We start from the raw sequence: 20,745 nt of genomic DNA on the forward strand, positions 1-20,745 counted from the left end.
TTGAGATTGTGATTTTATTTTGAAAAAATCGTGATATGTTTTTGCCATATCGCCCACCCCTATTTGGTTCCTTGCTCGTAAGTGGCCAAATAAATCCTAGGTGTACAGTATAAAACGTAAATATAAAAAGTACAAGAAAAACACATGTATTGTGAATGGAACATGTATTTTAGAACATCACTAGTACGTTGACCCGTGGGGATCTATGGGTTCTAGATGTGGTAGTTTTTATGCTGAGGTGTATTCGTGCATGCTGCACCACATTTGTCCACAGCCAAAGCATTCTGGGCATAGCAACGCAATTTTAAGGCTATTGTATTCCAATATTACTAATATTTCCTAAAATATTGGTCAAATCAACTTGCCGTTTTTGCTAGTCTGTTCCTTGACCAAAAATGCATAAGTATACCAAACTGCAGCAGTCAACTCTTTCTGGATTTTGTGTGATTCACAAGACATGCACACATCCACACAATGAGGCCACTTTGCTTTTGTAATATAGATGCTGATCCAAACACCTGTCAACATCCACATTATCCCTTTGAACATCATTCCTTACATTAGTACCATTACTTCATGGTACCTAACAAAGCAGGTACACTCACTGTTCATGCAAAGGTGGACCTTACAGACCCTGTAGATCACATTGGACCTGAGATTATTGACTCATTGTCCTCACTATAACTGTTACTGTCACTGTCTTGTAGTGCTTGCAGAAATGACCAAAAATAGTCAGTCACCCAGTAAAGGGTTAAGATCTAATTTTGTACTGTTTTATTCACTTATAAAGTTATCACCATTGACATTCTATAATATCCATATTATATAATATAAAGTTTCCTGAACTGTTGATGCGTGTGGCTGTTTTCTGTTAAGTGTCTGGGAGTATTCTGCACCTACAGATCATTCTATTTAGAGGAATGCAGCACAGTCTTTTCACAGTAGAATATTTTCAGGGACAATGTCTGGCCCTACAGCTCCTGACATTTTGTGAACTGTTGCTATGTGCTTTAAAGTTTGTGCCATTTGTGTCACGAATGGTGGCTGCAGGGAGGAGGCTAAGCATCTTTGCAGACCTAGATAGATGGGAAGGGAGAGAAGGGAAAAAATAGGATTGTGGCTAGTCTGAATCGGTAGCTATATGTGTATGCCAGTTGGCATTTTTGTGCATATCTGTGTTAAAGTCTGTCTGTTCTACTTACATAATGAATGTATCAGTGCATTTCAGACCATTTATTCACATACTTTCTAAACTAAGTTCTAAAGACAGTACCAGGTATTGCAGTCAGCGGCATCATTATCTGTTTTGTTTCTGTTCCCGTACTCTGATGACTGCTTTTCAAATGTTCACTTCTTCAGTTCTTTCAGTCCCTCGTGAACAGCTGAACATTATCATTTGCTTTCTTCCACAAGTGACAGTTGCAAAGCAGCCTTCTTATTCTTGTCTAATAACACTGAATCTGTTGATCTGTATACCCCCCCTTTATATGCCACCTACTCTGCTTTTTTTTCTTGTGTCATAAACAGGAAAACCCTACAAGGCATTGTGTGACACAGATCCAAGCTGACAGCTCGAAATAACAGTTGACAGCTCGAAATAACAGTTAACAGTTCTTCTGCCTGGTTCCCTCTGACAAATGCACGGCGCTCTAATGTTAAATGGAGTGTACCACGGACCAAGGAGAAGCACAGGTGCTCTCTGACACCATGCCAACTTCACCTCAATGCCCCCATCTTACAACCATCAATATTACGACTTGCCAGACCTCCTCTTTACACTCTGTCACATTCCACCACCATAATATTCATCTGAACTGCCACCGTCTTTCCTATCATGACATGTCTCTTTCTCCTCATGTTTCCTGTTAAACTAGATGGGCACTCACAGAGGACAGACCTCTGCCAAGGGCAATGGACCTCTGTTCTTCTTCTTCTTAAGCTGTTTTCGTCTATTTTGGCCGTCTGTAACACCAATTCATTTTCTAAATCAGGGGTGTCAAACTCATTTTAGTCCAGGGTCCATATACAGCACAATTTGATCTCAAGTGGGCCGGACTAGTAAAATAAAAAGGTTTCAGGTTCATGTTTATTCAGTCATCATCCATAATGCAGAAAATACAAACAATGAGGCTGATTTTAAGTCAACCAACTGTGAATTATGTTGACTGAATAGGCTTAGGCAGAAGCTAAATGCTTATATACGCCTCGCCTGCATTCAAATCAAAATCAGTTTTAGCATACCAATCAAAACATCAGAAATCATTCCTACTTATAGCCCTTGATGAAATATCCCTCTGAACCAATATTTTGAAACCATTAATGACTTGCACATCTTTAAATTTATATTTGTCATTCCATAATTTAACCCCAATAACAGAAATACATCTTTTTATACATTTAACGCTTTTTTCTACAATAAACATACAAACACCTTTAAAATCATACCGGCTTTCCCATATTGAAAATAACTTTTGAACAGTGTCTGGGAATGACCTTTATACAGGGTGCTTGCTCTTTATCCAAATAAAAATTCCAGACTTTTTCAAAACTGCAATTTTTTTCCCAAACACCTTGACTTTATGTACTTTTATACTTGCATGCCTACTTTTTTGATTGAGCTTGTACCTGTTGTGTGTTGTAGAAAAGTTCATTTTAATAAATGTATGAATGCATAATTTACAGTAAATTATGTTTTACTGACAGAAACATTTTCAAAACATAAAAATTGCAAAAGTGCATGGATATAATAATACATTTGATTTGTATAGCACTTTTCATGGAACTCTGACACTTTACATAAAGCAGAAAAAACAGAAGCCAAACACATTAAAAACAGATAAAAAGCAGGTGCAAAAGGCAGGCATATGAATATATAACAATTAACCCTTAAAAGAAATCTTAAGTGAGTTTCTAAAAGAGATTTAAAGGTGTTGAGGTGGGAGGGAGTTCCAGAAGGTTGGAGCAGCAATAGAAAAGGCTCTGTCTCCCCAGGTTTGGTTCTTGGTTTTTAATGGTGGGACAAGGAGGTGAGCAAAGGAGGATCGGAGGGTGCGGGAGGAGGCGTGGGGCTGAAGTAGGTCGATGAGGTGGGGGGGGGCTGGTGATGGAGGGCTTTGTGGGTGAGGAGGAGGATCTTGAATGTTATTTAGTGTTTGACAGGGAGCCAGTGGCGCTGTTGGAGGATGGGTGATGTGATCGGGTGTGGGTGAGGAGACGAGCCGCAGAGTTCTGAATGAGTTGGAGTTTGTTGAGGAGTTTAGAGGGTAAACTATAGAGGAGGCTATTACAATAGTCCAGTCAGGAGGTGATAAAAGAATGAATAAGTGTTTCAGCTGCAGGGAGGGAGAGAGATGGTCAAAGACGGGCTATGTTTTTTACATGAAAGAAGGACGTTTTTGTGACCTGTTTGATATGCTGTTCAGAAGTGAGTTTGGTGTTGAAGATGATTCTGAGGTTGCGGGTGTGGGAAGAGGTAGTCAGGGATGAATTGTCAACAGTGAAACATAAGTAGGGGACAGACTGGGTAAGGGATCTGGGGCTGATGAAATATAGGATATCATACAACCATTCTGGTACTGACTGGTTAGTGAAATTATATCAAGTTTTTTTTATACTTTCCTCATGTGTTTGTTGTTTTACATGATTTTTGAGTATACTCCAAAATTCAAGTATGAGAGAAACTTTTTTCCATACTTTATTAAGACTTTCACACAAAATTCCAGACTTTTCAAGGTCTGAAAAATAGAAAATTTCATACTTCTTAAGACTTTTAAGACTTGCGCAAGCACCCTGTTTATAGTATAGTAACCTATAATATTGATAACTCGAAGTTTTTCACTTTGTTTTAGTGCAAAAAAAACACCTATGATCTTCAGTGTAATTTTTGCACTTTGTAAAATCATATCTCAGACCAGATTGACACCTATGTATTAAATAATTATCTAATCTTAAACTGATAAATGTGTTAATATGAAGCGTTCTTGCAAGAATACGAAAAGAAAAAATCTTCACATTGATGTAATTCGTGGCACTTTGATAATTACCACCAAGAAATACTATTCACTACAGGGCTGTTCATGTTTCAGTCCTCTATTCCATGATAGTTTTTGCATGAGGCTAATATTTTGTGATTATGAAGATGCTTGTGTTGCGCTTTGCTTTGGTGTACAAGCTACATTCACGGACTGAAAAGTGTTTAACATACAGTCCAGACAACATGATAGTGGATGACAACACTTTAATTTATTTTCGTTTTATTTACACCTACCAAATTCCAATAAAAATCATCTCAAGGCACTTCACATAGAAAGGTCAAGTCCTTATATCATTAAAAAAAAAACAAACAAATCTCTCATGAGTAAACACCTGATGACAGCAGGGAGGAAAAACTCAAACCGACCCAGGCTCAGAGTAAGCAGCCATCTGTCAATCACTGAATCACTTTAATCAAGATTACCTGCACATGTCAAAATCAGTCATTTCATTTTCTTAATGCTGCAGTCATTTTTCCAACACCACTGCTTAAAAATGCTGGATAATAAACCTTAATAAGTGGGTGTCTGGCTCAAATGTGAGTGAAGCACACAACACCTGCCAAGTCTGTATCCAACATTACATCATCCCTAAACGATAACATACATGGACTGCCAAAATAACATATATGAGCATTTGCAAATTTGCTCGTCTAGAGCAGGGGTCACCAACCTTTTCTCTTCTGTGGGCTACTTTTACCTAATGAAGTTGCCGGAGGGCTACTCTAATTTAGCAACATTTATTTACATAGCTATTTTTCATACATACACATATTTTGTATCATACATTTGTAACATTGTGCTCTTCATTTATTTTATTTATTTATATATCTTTGTTTTAACATTTACAATACTTAAAAAATGTTAATATGAAACTATTATTTTACTTTAATTAAGAACATCAAAAGTAGAAAAAAACAAATACAAGCATTTGCATGCTGTATTCCTAAATATTTTAATACTATGTCAAAAATTATGAAATGGAACAATCCTGCATATTTTTATAGAATTACTAAAAACAAATAATACACACCTGTATGTGCATTTTTAATACTTTGAAATTGTGAAAAGGAACGTTGTCACTCACACAATAAAAGTTCACCAGCATGTGCTGCTGTTTTTCTGAAGGATTTGACCTTTTCTAAATTCACATATGCTGTCAAAACATATTAATTAAAACCAGAACTTTGTGCACATAAATCCACCATCCCCGTCACTTCTACAGTCATCACACCGGAGTAAAACGCAGAGGCACCTGTTAAGGTCCGACTCCAGCTGTCTAAGCGCATGCGCAGATAGTGTACATAAGTTTGTGCTGGTCCAGAATATGACCCACTTTACTGATGCCTCTGTTGAAGCGCTGGCCTTGGTCCGTTTAGTGAACATGGACTGTTGTTTTTGGACTTTAGTTTTCAGCTCTTTTACCTTCTCTTCACGGAGGCTGATTCCTACCGGAGAATCTCCAGAAAAGTTGCTGTGAACTTTGGTGAAATTCTGCTCCACGTTGCATCTTTTACTGACTTCTAGAACGCGCCACAGATCACACACACACACACACACACACACACTCGTCTTTCACATTTGTCAAACAGAAGTCCGTGCCTCATCGTTGGTGAAAATAACTCCCTGACTATATTCAGCTGACATCGTTGCGGGGCTAAACCCACTACCTGCCTGGCATCTGGCTCATCCTGGGCCCCGCCCCTCTCCAATGACAGGCAGCAAACCAGCGCTAAAGTTTGATTGACAGCTAGTTGACTGTTTCATCTCGGGAGGGGGACACTTGTAATTTTGATTCGGTGGAAATTTAGACCTGTTCTACCAAATGACCAATCAACTTTGTGTTCTTATATTAGTGACCCTTGGCGAACCACCGGTAGATTGCGAGCAACGTGTTGGAGAACCCTGAACTAGTTCGATTTTTAGAACAGGCCTGCGGGTGACTCGCGTGGTCCCTGCGGGCGACCTGGTGCCCGCGGGCACCGTGTTGGTGACCCCTGGTCTAGAGGACTAGGAACTACACAAACGCAGGACAAATTACTCAAAATACAACATAACTGTAAGTGTAGTTGCATAAATGATGAAGGTTCATAATATAAAACTGGTAAATAATCATGTTTCATGCAGTAAATAAGTAATTTATGCTTTGCAATATGTCTTTTAATGTTTAAAAATTAACAGTCCAGTATAGTAATTGTTCATTTGTGATTGGGTAAAAAGTGACTTTGTGAACTAACGTGAACACAAACTTTATTAAAACCATGTGAAATTTTAAGCATATAGCCTAAAGGGCAACTCTGCTTCTGTGACCTCCTCCATGAAGTGAAAACAAATGCCCGAAACTTCAATGTCCAGCTAAAGTTTGCCATTCTGCTCCACTCCGGTAGCGTATTTGATCACTATTTTTTGCCTTCTGGTCACCGGCTTCATTGAAAACAAATGCACATGGTCGGAGGGGAGGGTTAAGTGTGGGTTTTACAACAGTGAGTATGTACTTCGAAACTGTAGGGGGAGATCTGTAGAGAAAAATGTTACAAAAACAGCAAAGAAGAACCAAAACGGAAAAATCTTACACAGTTCCACTTTAATGGTAGCTAGTGTTGTTGGTGGCTGCTGTAGAGGAGCAGAAAGAGACACTGAATAACTGTAGCTAGCATAAGGATTTTCCATGAAACAACCCTGCATAGGATTAATTTACATGCTGTAGTCATGGATGAAGATAGTTAACTTAGAAGTGGAATTAGGTAATATTAACAAATGTCCAGCTCCAAGCACATTATTGAACATATTAAGGTTTAGTTAATGCACAAAAACAACTTGGGTAGAAAGGAAAGCAATTAATTTTCAAACACAATTTCAGTTTAAAATTAGACCCTATTTTTTTCGCCTTCGTATAAACCCCCCCAGCTTCCTCCAATTAAGGACTTTCACCCCTATAACAAAGTCACCAGACCATTCAGAGATTTTATCTAAAAAACATAATTTCAATCACTTAAACTATTGAACCGGCAATGTTGTTACCACCATATGTCCAAACTTTTTTTCATACTAATTGGTGTAGTCATTTCTCAACACTAGTACTCCTGCCTCATAATCTTTAAAAACTGTCCAGGTTCTTTCTGAATGTAATACAAGTCTTAACAGAACTTGTAGAATGCATGTTTCCTTCTTTTGTTATTGGAATATTAAGAGTTTGGGGCATTGAGATAATTAGTTCATCTGTTTCCTTTGCTGTGAAGTTTTAGTTTTGTAATTTCTATTTGAATTATTTTCAACTTAAGAAGAAAAGGAATAACTTTAATTATTAGCTTCTTTGTTCTCCACCTTTTAAAATGGACTTCTCATCAAACAAATCTGTGTTCTGTGTGTGCTGAATGCAAATTTGCTTTGGCTAAAACTAGTACTGAAACCCCTCCAACCTTTTGTGTCACATCATGCACACATTTGTTAAAAACCCAATAATACATGACCTGTGTGTACATATTTCTCATCAAGAGAGCCATTGTGGTGGAACCCACCTCTCTGATTGCTTCTCCTTCTTGCTGGGCACATTTCTTTCATTTTCTCCAAAGCCCTCTTCTATTCAGCCTTTTGTTTCAAAGCAGCCACTTTAATTACTTTAGCCCGCGATGTGAGCTTTGCATGACGGCTTTCACTCAAGCCTGGCACTTGGGAATGTGGGGGGAGATGATTTGTATTAATGATGGGTGGCAATAAAGGGGAGATGACGAAAAGGAGGAAAATGATATGAGACAGAAGGAGAGGAGGAGCTGTCAACAGAAATGTGGCTGATGAACCCCAGATCATGGCTGAAATGATGCTCATCCAACCTTTTACCTTTTAGCCCATTATCAGTTGTTTATACGTCTATTGGAATCATCTTTGCATGCTTGAGCCAGATCTTTACGACTGCAGTGTTATGTTTTCAACATTCATATCGTTGCCGTCGGGCAGAAACCTGTTATGTCCAAAAGAGTTATTTTTCAGAAAACTGGAAAATTATATATATTCTAAATAAATGAATGGAGTTAAGAGATGTAGACACAAGCTGTTTCCAACACTTTTCATTGGTTAAACATTTCTAAAACCATCAGGCCAACATGAAGACTGACCAATAGAATCGTTGTATGACCAAAAAAAAGACCATAAATGGACTTACGAGATATCTTACATAGTATACATTACATAGTTTACCAGCACTTAATTGCAATACTTGAGCTGAAAGTATTACCTAGCTACATTAGCTAGTATTAGCATTGATTAAGTCTTGCAGTATTGATACTTATGCTAACATAATCATATCCTCCAGGGTGTTCCCTACACTGTCAGGCCGGATAAGTCGAGTTTACTTAAAAAATTGGAGTAAACCGGCTGCCTTAAAAAATTTAAGTAATGAGTAATGAAAACCTGAGTGTATTAAACTGAAGTACTTGATTTTAATGGAATTGCTGTTTTAAGTACAATGCACTAAATGCCAAGTGAATTTAACTTAAAATTTGTTGCAGTGTCAATTGCTTTGTATAATCATTAGAAGTAATATCATCAGTTCATTGTACTCAATTCCAAGTTGATTTAAATTAAAATCTTTTGCAATATAAATTGCTTTATGAAATTATTCAACTTAATATATTGTAGCGTGGATGGAAGTTAGGTAGGAAGATAGCTCAGTGTAATTTGCCAGCCCAGGAAGACCTTTTAATTTGGCAATGCATAAAGATTTACATAAATTGAGGACGTTTATATAGATGAACAGGAAAGCCATTGTTGGGCCTATAGCTGTCACTCATGGTGCAGCTTTAGAAAAATACAAAAACAAACATAAAAAGGCCAATAAACATTGCCATACACACATTAAGTCGAAATGAACACTAACACCACAACCCCGCTGAAACCCTGCACATAAAAATAACACATTTTCAACAACATGCCCAATACCCACAGTGCAATGCAGAGATAAAAAAAAGTGTGGTCACGACTAAAACTTAGTGATTTAATTCCATTCAACTTAAACTTTTCCGTACTTTCGACTATGTCTACAAATTAGTAGAATATACTTAACATTTCACAGTAATGTAATAAAACTTAAATCATTTAAGTACATTGTAATTCAAGCATTTTAGTAAATATAAAGTCCGGGCTTACAGTGTACCATCACCCACTGTAGGACTTTGCAGTTCAGAAAATGAATAACCTGAGGGTGTTACATAGTTAGGGATGGGTACCTTTCACATTTAAACCAATAAGGTACAACAGTAACTGTCTTCGGTACTTTTTGTGTGTATGTGTGGTGATTAGTCATTTTGTCTATAAAAACAAATAGTAAAGACTTCTGAATTCTGAATATTTATGTCAGCATCACTTGTGAAATAACATAAAACTTGAGGAAAGTGTGTGTAGTGGAGGGCAAATAACTTAAAACTAAATATAACATATATAACATTTCTTCAAACTAAAGTATTACAAATTACAACAAACCACTCCCTCTAGCACTGCAGATGTTAAGCAGTTCTTTTTCAGGAACACCAACATATCTACTTTTTCTGGCATTAGCTGAGCCTGCTCCATGCTGAAGTTTCAAAAAAACATTTTTTACGCCACTTCTCCACCAATGCTGGTGTGGGAGTCCTAGCCTGTGCTCCTTTGGGTCTTTCCAATATTGTATATTCCTCAGCCTTCAAGTGTAGCTTATGTTTGACTGTGTCTTCAGGTTTGAGGTGTTGTCGTGACTGGCTTTACAGATATTGCAGTCTGCATCAAGTTTAGCAAAGTGGAGCCACACCCTCGAACGCTTTCTATCTCCCATCAGGCAGACACTCCACTCTCTCCCCGACACATGCAAAACGAGGATGTGTTCGAGCAGTGGCGTGCTGGGACCATTTTTCAGCCTGGGAGTTTCATATCCAACCAGCCCACAGACCGAGGACAATACTTATGGGTTACCTGTTTTTCAAGTTATAAATATGCATGCACTGTGCACGTAATATGTGCACACCTCTGGGATTATCATCAGTAAGATACTACTGTTAATTAAATCCACTGTTTATGTGCTGTCCATAACAAGTAGCTATCATCAGCTAAGCTCAAAGTCAAAAGTTAGTTAAAACAGGAAAATTTTCATGAACTCACCATATGCACATCTTTATGAAGGCAATCATTAAACTTTTGGGAAGTATAGGCCTGTTGATGGAAATTACACTCAGTATAAGTATTGTATGTACAAATAATTTATTAGAAATTTAAATACTTGATAAATAAATAAACATATTTTGCTTTTGTTGAAAAAAAATTCTTTAAATATAATGCCTGAAATAAAATTGAACTCAACATGGAACAACTCAAATGAAACTAAAGCATCAATGTGGTGCACTAGTATCTTCAACTTTATCTATGACCACGTCATTGTCAGTTGACATTAATATGGTTTTCTCAGCAGATAAAAGCATGAATGCCTCCAAGTGTTCATGATGAGTGTCCTGTTTTTGATAAATTTGAGTGTAGAGAAACTTCTCTCACATGCAACCTGGGAGATTGAGAGTTGCAACAAAAACTTGTATGCCAGCCCAATGACATGGTAGGCATCTGTGAGGAAATTACTAAGTGTGCACAAAGTACACATAAATCAGTTTCTGCAGGAAGCACAAACCCTACCCTCCATTTCAAACTCAGGTTCACCTGTGTCATCCTGACCCCTCAATGCCATCTCAGTACCTGCCTTGACAGTATAATCTTCTAGTGAGGACTTCCCGCTGAGCTGCAAGACTGCACAACTCAGCCTGCAAAGTGCTCACTGTTGCCCTTTCATCAAACCTAATCAGACATTTGCTTATCTGCTGGAGGGATGAACTCGCCAGTCTATTCATCTGTATTACTGGGAAGTTTTTAGGGTCAAGGCAGACAGGATCCGAAGTCAGTCTTACATTAGCTGCAAACCCCCTCTTAATGCTTCCAGTCACAGTGTCCAGGATTATATTGTGGACATTGATCTCAAATCCAGCATCAGGTGAGGCTACTGGCTCATCCTCCTGGAGCTGTCCTGGCATTCTTTTCTTTTTTTCTGACACATTTCTGTGGAAGCTTTGTTTGCACCACAAGGTCACTGTCTGCCTCTTGGAGCTTTTCATTTGCCCAGTGCACAAAAACATCAGCTGGCCTTTTCACAGCCTCAAAGTCTCTGACACATTGCTTTAGGCGATCCTGTGTCCCCTCAACAAGCCTCTGAGCAGACAAAATGTCCATCCCTTGTGTTTGTAAATATTTAGACAGTGGGGATGCATGCTGAAAAACACGAAGAAAGGTTTTAGCAGTTAGTATGATCTCAAATTTCAAGAGCTTCAAGGAAGCCCTTTGCTCTAGTCCTCACTGTTGATTTCATTGTGCCATCTTCCAAATCCGATTCTAAGGTCAACAGAAGGTCAACATATAATGCATCTTGGGGATTACCATAACATCCAAAGACATTGCTTAGAGCCTGATCCTTAGCCCACCACCTAGCTTCGCCTATTGGAATCAGTCTTCTGTGGTGCTTGGCCTTACTGACCTCCTCCCACATTTCCATTCTTTTATATGACCCTCTCAGAAAAATGGCAATGTCATTGAGCAAGGAAAAGACCGATGCACTTTCAACCACACTGGCTGTAGTGTCTGACAGTACTAGATTAAGGACAAACATGGATCTGCATGGGAGACTGCTGAGATAAAAAATTTGAGAATCGTTGATAGGGACCTTGCATGCTTGCTGCTCTGTCAGTGGAGTTGCCCACACATTTGTTTATGTTCAGGTTGAGCTAGAGTAGTGTCTCCTTTAACACGTCAAGCAAGTACTTGCCTGTGGATTTCTCACAATTTATAACACCAATCAAATGTATGGTGTCTGTCACATATCTCACAATGACAGCACATTGATGAGTTGAGGTGATATCTTGCGTGGTATCTATTTGGATGGAAAACAGAAAACATACCTGCCTTTCTAACCTCATCTACTATTGTGATCTTAATCAACTGGCTAAGAGAATCCACAACTTTACCAACAGTGTTGTTGGACATTAGAGTCACCAGTGAACCTCACCCCTTTGCCCCACTCTCATGATGCTTCTTGCTCTGTTCGATATAGCTGTTGATATTAGAGCCCAACTGATATGGGATTTTTGGGGCCCATACCGATATTGGGGGCTAAAAAAAGCCAATATCCAATATATCGGCTGTTATCCGATATTGGCCAATAGCAATATATTGTCCGATATATGAAATAAGAACATTGATCTACAAACGATATAGTAATCTTAGATAATTGTGGACAGGTGGATTAACAGTTGCATAAATCTTTGTTTATCTCACAAAGATAGGGAGGGTAGTAGTCTGTGATTCCGTTATTGTGTGTGTGCATGTGTGGGGGTGATAGCGTGATTGTCCAAGCAGAGGTGAAAGTGAAACTGACACGCTTTACTGTTCCTCTAACTCTCTGGGCACACACAGACATAGCAGCGAGCGACCGAATCTCCGCAGTAAAAAAGTTAATAAATTGGTTACGTATTGGCCGATGTTGATTGATCAGTGATATGCTATAATCGGCCGATTAATCAGTCGGGCTCTAGTTGATATGTTGCTAAAGATGAAGATCATATCGTCAAAAATGTAAATAGGAAACCAGTTTTATCTTGAAAATCAGTGTCTTTGGAAAAAATGCAGTTTCCTCTGTTTTTTGCTCAGTTTTTTCCTCGAAATTACCAATATTAAAAATGTTTATACCTCACAAACAAATGAAGATAGAATAAAATAGTTTTTTGTGTTTAAAAATTAAAATTCAGTTCTTTCTTTTGATGTATTCAGTCTTCACATACTCCTAACACTACATTTTCAGCGGGCCTCCAAAGAGTAGTGAATATGACCTAAAAGGCTGGCGCTGGCTAGCAACTCACTGTAAAATACTCTGGCGGGGAAAGAGTTAATAAAAGTTTGACGCATAAATATGCATGTTTACTATTTGACCTATGATGTTTACGCCTTGCAGGCTTTCATTCTCCCGCTGTAGACGTCTGTGATCTCATCTGTGAGGCACCTAATCGATTGACCCTGATGCAAATCCAGAGCGTGTTAACAGACAAGAGGCAAACTCACTCGTACTCTGAGGCCTTCAGATGGTAGAGGCCCTCTGTGGAGTCCGGTCCGGCGGGAGCTAAGTGTTGATCAATGCAGCAACGGTAGATCGGACTGAGGGAGGGGAGTAAAAACAGAGGAGAGAAAGGCCACGGCCATCGCTCTTCCATGACGCTGAGGATCTGGATCCGCTGGGCTCCCAGGCTAAATTAAAACAACCGGCATCCCATTGATTCCAGCACTGACAGGGACCATACATCACCCCACAGCCAGGGAGAGAGGGGAAGAGACTAAAGAGAGAAAGAAGGGGGAGGGAAATAATAGAGAAGCAAAGAACACATTCAGGAAAGAAAATGATACCCAAAATGATAGGAGGAGAAAAGAAATAAGAGGAGGGTAAAAAGAGAGAAGCTATTAGGGAAGAGACATGTACTGAAAAGACAGAAAGCAAGGTCATTGGTGGAAAGAGCAGAGGAGAGAAGATGAGATGGCAAACCAGACGTAAGCAATCGTCCCCTGACAAGTCAATTTATTTCTTATGCATGGATTACCAAGGAGCAGAATGAACTTTTTGGGTGGAGAATTGGAGCCTAAGAAAAAGACAGGACAGTAATAGTAACTTTTCAGTAAATATAAAGCTCTTAGAGTGGACAGCTGGGAATAGAAGAGCAAAAAATAATTGGTTGTTTGAGTTAATTTTAGTCTCTTCAATCTCTCTATTAGAAATGGGGGAAAAAAAATCTATTAGGGACCTTTTTTCGCATGCCTCGGAAGTTAATTATCTTCTATCTTCTAACAATATCTGAAGGACCCTCAATTTATCTTTGCATTTCAACCTCGCCCATCATCCAGACTCCGTAAAAAGATGTATTTCATTTATTGACTTGAGGCGATTTGCCTATTGTTCTTCATCATCGAGCAATATGATTGGGTATCAGCTTCCAAAATGAGGTCTCGTAGAATGAATGAGAATTTGATGTGTGAGGTGAGCCTTGCTGTGACTATGGTAATATTAGTAGCGTCTCCAAGAGCCACTAGAGAAGAAAACAGATGTGTGGGATAGTTGGGTGAGGGATGTTGTAATTAATCTGTCAACATCGGTTAACCTGAGAATAATAGCAGAAATTTTAAACCTATCCCTGTTCCCTCACTTGTGCGGCTGTACATTCGATTTCACTATCATATTGGTACATTGAGTTGCTTCCATCGTGTATTTTATCTTCTTTTTGAAGTGCTGCATAAAAAAAGTTAATGAAAATAATGAAAAAATGCTAATTTTGCAAGCAAAGTTTTAATAGTTTTTCTAGTTAATGCAGTTAATAAGTTATGGAAAGTCTTTCTAAACAAGTGGTGCCAGACACAACAAACCCCGCCCCTTGCACATATTGTAGCTTATTTTGGCATCGATCCAGCTGATGTCATCATGTCTGTGTGTGGTGTTGTCATCATATCAGTTGCCTCTATATATGTGGCAAGTTTGCAGTGAATTGAAACAAAATTTATGTTTTTATAGATATTTGAAATTTAGCCCATTATAAGTAAATGGGAGGGAAAAAAAATTGAGCTTTGACCTACTTTACCCAAAATGTAACCACATCTACTCTGGGTCACTGGCAATCTATAAACCAAATTTGGGATGAATTCAACTAATAGTTTTGCTGCTACAGGTGTGAAATTTTGCCCTTTACAAGTCAGTGGGGTAAAAAAAATAAAAAAAAGATTTAAAAAATCATAAAAAATTGAAACTTCGACCTCTGTTTCCCAAAATGTATTGACATATATTATGGGTCACAGGTAATCTATAAACCCAATTTGGTATGAATTCAACCAGTAGTTTTGCTGCTACAAACATTTGAAATTTCATCCATTATGAGTAAATGGGGGGAAAAAAATTAAAAATTCATTAACAATTTTAACTTTGACCTACTGTTCCCAAAATATAATTAGATCTGTTCTGGGTCACTGGCAATCTATAAACCAAATTTTGTATCAATTCAACCAATAGTTTTACTGCTAGAGTGTTAACAAATAAACAAACTGAACCAAAAACAATACCCCTTGCCTCCCCTTCTGGGGGCGGGGTAATATATTCGGATGTAGCAAATGTAAGACTGTGTTGTAGCAAGAGGTGCATGTTTTTTATTTTTATTTTTTTTTCTTCAGAGATTTTGGAAGCTGCTACACACCTTGGCTCTGTTTACAAAAATGACACAATTACATCGACTGATTCAAAAAAAAGTAAGAAGTATGTGATACATGACCATTCTGAATCTGTAGAATGTCAAAAACACCCAGGTGTATTCGACACCAAAGTTGAATATATGGTGCTTGAACTACCTGTATCCCATGTACTACATCCCACAATGCATCACAGTCCTTCCTCTTCTTTTGTCAAATGGAATTAGCATAGTTATTCCGTTAACGCCACCTGCTCTGCTGGAGTTTGGGCCAGAATTCACAGATAAGACATTAAATATGGATGCACAGTTGAGGAAATGCAGACAAAAACAGCCATGAGCTGTAAGCATGTGCACCCAAAATGAATGGGATGATTTGTGGTAATATATATGCATGCAAATGGTTACATTGTGAAATATTAAAACAGGACAATGAGCTTCTTACGGTAGGTAGAGACATGTAGTTAATGTAAATAATTTTATTTATATCAAGTGATTTCTACATTAGTGGTTGTGATGATGTAGTATACTGCAATAATGTTAATAAGCTACTGCTGGAGAAAATAGCTTTTCATATCTATCCATTGTATTGTACATGTATGTACCTGATGACTCCACAGTCTCAGTGCGGATCTCAGATTGTCTCTCTGACATATCTGCATGGATGAAAGCCCATCACCTTCAGCTGAACCTGTCCAAAACTGAACTGCTGGTCTTCCCAGCTAAGCCAACCATACAGCTGGACATCTCCATCACTATTGACTCCATACCTCTGGCTCCTACCAGTGTAGTACGTAACTTGGGAGTCATGATTGATAATCAGTTGACCTTCACGGATCACGTTGCCTCTGTCACCCGATCATGCCGTTTCACTCTGTTCAACCTAAGAAAGATCAGGCCATACCTAACCGAACAGGCCACCCAGCTCCTGGTGCAGACTATGGTTATCTCCCGTCTTGACTACTGCAATGCTCTTCTAACGGGCCTCCCAGCTTGTGTTGTCAAACCACTACAGATGGTCCAGAATGCAGCAGCGCGTCTGGTCTTCAATCAGCCTAAAAGGGCACATGTCACCCCCTTACTCATTGAGTTACACTGGCTACCCATAGCTGCCCGCATCAAATTCAAATCTTTAATCCTAGCCTACAAAATTCTCCGTGGGTCTGCTCCTGTCTACTTAGGTGCACTAATAAAAGCTTATGTCGCCCCACGACCACTCCGCTCGTCTGGGGAACGTAGTCTGGTGGTCCCCAGACCTTGTACAAGACAATCCAGGCTCTTTTCATGGGTCGTTCCACGTTGGTGGAACGCTCTACCAAGTGCTACAAGAACAGAGTCATCCCTGCCTATCTTCAAGAAGCTCCTGAAGACCCAGCTCTTCCGAGAGCACCTCCTGTCCTTGCACTTTCAAACATTCCATTTTAAATATTCTAATAAGGTTTTTCCCAGGACAACCACAGATTCTTTCACGATTATCTCTGGACCTGCTGCGGTGGTCCGGCCTCTTCCCTGCCCTCATCATCACCACTCACTTATCCTCAACCGCCTCCATGTGTCTCCCCCCTACTCCCCCCTTCTCCCCCTCTCCCCCAGTCCCTATCTCTATCGCTCTCTCTTTTTCCCCTTCTCTACTCTCTCTCTTTAACCCCAACTGGTCAAGGCAGACGGCCATCCTCCAGGAGTCTGGGTCTGCTCGAGGTTTCTGCCTGTTAAAGGGAAGTTTTTCCTCGCCACTGTCACCAGTCACAAGTGTTTGCTCCTGGAGGATTCTGTTGGGTTTCTGTAAATTGACTTAGTCTGGTTTTGACCAACTCTATATATAAAATGTCAAGAGATAACTTTCTTGTGATCTGGCGCTATATAAATAAAATTTGATTGAATGAGTGATTTAATTGGTTTTCCCCTGTAAGTCGCTTTGGAAAAAAGCGTCTGCCAAATGCGTAAACATGTATGTAGTATGTAGCATCTGGTGTGTTATGTCAATTTCTGACGATACTATACAGCTACTTCTTTTGCCCCAAACCAGAGGACAGATTTTTTTCTCTCTTTTTCAGGATATTGACCCTTTAACCCTTGTTGTGTCTGTGGTGAGCGTTCTGAATGTATGATTTATTTGAAATAGTCATAAAAATTTAACCATTTGCTCAATAAAAGAAATTTAAAACATGCTGATAGAATAGACCATATTCTTTCCATAGACATCTGAGCATGCTCAGTGCAGCCCCTGCCACCTGTGTAATGGGGGGATAAATCACAGAGCTGTGAGTGAGACCGACTCACAATAAAAATAGACAGTTTGGGCTTTTTTAACACCGTTTACCTTTTGTTTTTTAGTTTTACTGTTATTTGCAGTGTTGGGTGATTTTCCTTTATTTCTTTTAATGTGTTTTTACCAAGTTTTGGCCATGTAACTGCTTTTTGGAGTTCAACCAGGTATTAAAAAGCAGCTGGATTGATTTAGAAAAAGAACCCCAAAACAGAAACTACTGGGCCAAAACTCAAATACTTGTTCAGTGTGTTCCAGTACATAGTTCATGTTCAACATCCTACATCTCTTCGGAGTGCCTTATTTAATAAAAACCTGTCAGACTTCAATTCCTCTCAGTCTTTTTCTGTTATTCCACCCGGTTTTGACCCTAAAACACACAGAAAAGCAAAACCACTGAAGAAAAGGGACACAAGCACGTACTCATAGTAACATTTATGACACTGAAACAGATGTAAATTCACGTCTCAGGGTTGAATGAAGGGTTAAATGTCTCAAAATTTGCTTGACCAGTACCCTGAACACAGCTGTTGTGGCACCATAGATCCACTTGAAATATGCACAGTTATCTATGTTGATCACTTATAGTCCCTGCAGTCTGTTATTACACTAAGAAAATCAATCTGAAGAAAAGCCTAATGATGTTATAAATGCTGAAACACACACACACACACACACAGAGGCAAATGCACACATAGCATTGCCCCTGGAAGTATATGCCCTACAGAGAGAGCACACAAAGAGACAGATTCCTCAGTCTCCTTCTGCTAAAGGTTAATGCTGGTAATTTTCAGAGCGTTATTACCTTCCCTCATAGAGTAGTTACAATAGTCATGCTTTGCCTTATTCTTCCCACCTGTTAGTCTGCTGGCAGGGTTAGCGCCTTGCATTTCATAAAGTGCAACAGAAGTTTGATTAAGTGTCAGGAGAAACTCATCAACTTAAGACTAAAAAACTCACCCACATTTTTATAGCATATTATAAAGAGACATTTGGATGATGCCTTACACTAGAATATATGGCTCCCTTCTCATCTGGCTGGACCATTTGCTGCATGTCGTTTCCCACCTCTCCCCACTGACACCGCTAAATAAATTCGCCCCAAATATATTATGCAATACAATATGTGTAGGACATCGTATTACTTTCACTAATAGAGCTCAATGCCATGCCAAAGGTTTCACGTTGTGCATAACTGTGCAGCACTTTGATAATAGCACTACATCCCTCATAGTCTGCAGATGGAACACACACATATTGTACACAACTGTTTTAATCAGATTCAATTGACTGAAACAGAAGGAAGCAGCCATTTACCAAACCCAGTGCAGAACCTGCCACTATCACATAAAACTTTTAATTTATGACTCCGAACTGGGTGAGATGAAATATTTATATTATTGCAATAAAGGCAAAACTCCAGATGGGCTGAGAGTGATTTAACTTGTGTGGGTGTGTGATAGTTTATTTGTACTTCATACATCTTTTTTTTGTTAACCCACGTGTACTCTGGTTCAGAGTGTTATGTTGCTTTAGAAAAGATGTCAGAGCAGAATGATACTGTGGCAAGACTGAAAGAGTTAAGATGCATAATACTTTAGAAACAGGTGTGTCCAATCCTGGTCCTCGAGACCATGTTTTAGATGTTTCCCTCTTCCAGCACACCTGACGGTCATTAGCAGGCTTCTGCAGAGCTTGATGATAGGGTTATCATTTGAATCAGGTGTGTTGGAAGAGGGATACATCTAAAACATGCAGGATGGTAGCTCTCGAGGACCAGGATTGGACACCCCTGCTTTAGAAGATAGAATTAGACTTGTTTTCTGCACACAGACCCTTAAGGCCCTGTCACACCTTGACGATTTAGGCAGCGCCTGCCAACATATCAAAATTTATCTAAAACGCTGGCATACATTGAATTCTCAATGTTTTGTTTTGTTTTTCTCATTTTAAGCATAACTTACATTGAATAGAATCTTTATTTTGTCAGTAGTAGTTTGTCACACATGTAAACATGCACCACACACTGAAATGTGTCTTCTGCCTTTAACCCATCACTAGATCATGCATCACACACACTGCATGCCAGGAGCAGTGAGCTCACCATGTCAGGTGCCTGGGGAGCAATTGGGGGGGGTTAAGTGCCTTGCTCAAGGGTACATCAGCCAACTACTGTCGGCCAGTTCAAGGAATTGAACCAGCGGCCCTTCGGTCACAAGCTCTCCAGCCGACTTTTCACCCATCTAGGCCCCACGTTTTGATAACTTATGAATAACTTATACCAAACAAAAGCCCAGCATGTTTTCTGTGTCATAGCCAATAAAATGGCTGCTGTGAGGATTCAAATACCCACACTAGACACTGCAGTATCAGCACCATCAGAAAACAGCTAGTAGGTATCCTCGTGCTGGATCCTCCATGTCTCTGCTCAACACGGTGTTTAGAGGAGCACTGACGGGTTCCTCCTGTCAACCCGAATTTTATACTGGGCGGCTCCGGAGCCACGTGGTTGTTTCATCCCTCTGCTGCGGCTTTCTGTGGCTGTGGAAAATTAATAATGAGTATTTAATTTTAATTGATTTTACTACCTCACCCCCCCAAAGGGGAGGCAACGGGTAGTGTTTTGGGTTTGGTTTGGTTTGTTTGTTTTTGTTTGTTTGTTGTTTGTTAACACTTTAGCAGCAAAACTGTATGTATTGGTTGAATTCATACCAAATTTGGTTTACAGATTGCCAGTGACCCAGAATAGATGTGGTTACATATTGGGAAATGTAGGTCAAAGTTCAAGTTTTTAATGAATTTTTTTAAACATTTTTTTTTCTCCCATTTACTTATGAGTGAAGTTCCACATCTATAAAAACATCTATTTTGTTTCAATTTACTTCAAACTTGGCCCATATGTAGAGGCAATTGATATGCTGACATCAGCACGTGCATAGACATGACATCAGCTGGATCGATGCCAGAATAAGCTACAATATATGCGAGGGGCGGGGTTTGTTGTGCCTGGCACCACTTGTTTTGGTTAGTTAGTTTTCTAAAATGTAATTCCAAATTTGAAGATTATGGTGATATTAGGTATTACAGGTATTATCTCCTGCTGTACAACAAAGTCCGGTCGCTGTCCAGAGGCGAGGTGCTGAAACACTTTGCAGCGTGTCTGGAAGAGGTGAAAAGA

The 20,745-nt window shown here is 39.2% G+C and overlaps 1 long non-coding RNA gene across 1 annotated transcript; it reads right to left on the reverse strand.

The window, feature by feature from the left end:
* Nucleotides 1–466: 466 nt before the first annotated feature.
* Nucleotides 467–19,738, reverse strand: LOC115428571 (uncharacterized). The gene is made up of 3 exons (XR_003936648.1): nt 19,672–19,738; nt 16,396–16,400; nt 467–483 (listed from the first exon to the last, which is right to left on the reverse strand). It is a non-coding gene; the product is annotated as an uncharacterized LOC115428571 (long non-coding RNA).
* Nucleotides 19,739–20,745: the final 1,007 nt, after the last annotated feature.

Source organism: Sphaeramia orbicularis, chromosome 11, assembly GCF_902148855.1.
Source record: "Sphaeramia orbicularis chromosome 11, fSphaOr1.1, whole genome shotgun sequence".
NCBI classification, from domain to species: domain Eukaryota; kingdom Metazoa; phylum Chordata; class Actinopteri; order Kurtiformes; family Apogonidae; genus Sphaeramia; species Sphaeramia orbicularis.